The sequence below is a fragment of the Mustela nigripes genome, chromosome 15 (assembly GCF_022355385.1).
Source record: "Mustela nigripes isolate SB6536 chromosome 15, MUSNIG.SB6536, whole genome shotgun sequence".
Taxonomy (NCBI): Eukaryota; Metazoa; Chordata; class Mammalia; order Carnivora; family Mustelidae; genus Mustela; species Mustela nigripes.
Window position 1 is genome coordinate 35853976 of NC_081571.1, and position 1114 is coordinate 35855089.

Genomic DNA, 1114 nt, shown 5'->3' on the forward strand with positions numbered 1-1114 from the left:
ACAGGTTTTGTCCTGTTATAGGTCAGCTCTAAAATAGGAGGAAACACATTAGAGCTGCCCTATTTATCATCATGCCTGTATACCACAACATACCAAGAGTAACGATCTCTGCTGCTTTTCCATCTCCTAAATCTTACCACTTCCTTTCTTGACCATATCTCATGTGGAACAATATAGGGGGCGAATCATGAGAAACAATTTTACCAGCCTTGTATGGGAGTAGTGGCATCAAACAGACAACTTGTCATCTAACGTATTTTAAGAGGAGGACCGTGATGATTTGGGGAAAAATGGGGATGGGGAGGAGTTACCCTCTTCTAAAGTAATGTAAATTATATATCTTTTCCAAAGTCTATACAAAAGAGCTAAAAAATATGTTTTTTTGGTAAAGCAATAGGTAGAATGTGTTTTGTTTTGTTTTGTTTTTAAAGACTGGTCTGAATAAGATATTGGCAGAGACAGAGACCTCTTAGTAAAATTGATGAAAATTCTTTTGTATTTGACTTTAATTAATTATAAGCAGAAACTGAATTATATGGGTCTTGGTTAAATACTACATACACACATATTTTCTCTCATCTTAAACTGTTAATTAGAAATGAGATTTTGTATGAATCATCACAATCCATAGTATGGGATAGGAATGGCCCAGAGACAGGAGACTAGTTGTAATTTTAACCATATAACTACCATGTGCTCCCTTCATTAGCACATAAACTAAAATTGGAATGATACAGAAAAGATTAGCATGGCCCCTATACAAGGAGAACATGCAAATTTGTGAAGCAATCATATTTAAAACAAACAACAACAACCAACATAACCACTCCTAAATGAAAAAGATACTATTCTACTGTCAGAAAATTTATTCAAAAAGTGAAAGTTGCAATTATTTATAGGACCATGTATTATTTTAGTTCTTACATATGTGTATAGATTAGTATAAAATATAAAATATTATACATATAAATTTCCTTCTGGGATATTCCTTAACTTGCACTCAGAATTTTTTTCCTTACCCATTGAGCAAACCCAAACATGCCACCATCATTTCTTTTCATAGTTATTGAAATACCCTCTTAAACTTCCATCTTGCATTTACTTTTGCATTCCC

General features: G+C 33.0%; 1 non-coding gene across 1 annotated transcript; it reads left to right on the forward strand.

Annotated features, from left to right (window-relative positions):
- The first annotated feature begins 693 nt into the window (after positions 1 to 693).
- Positions 694 to 800, forward strand: LOC132003021 (U6 spliceosomal RNA). The gene has a single exon (XR_009400101.1). It is a non-coding gene; the product is annotated as a U6 spliceosomal RNA (small nuclear RNA).
- The last annotated feature ends 314 nt before the right edge of the window (positions 801 to 1114 follow it).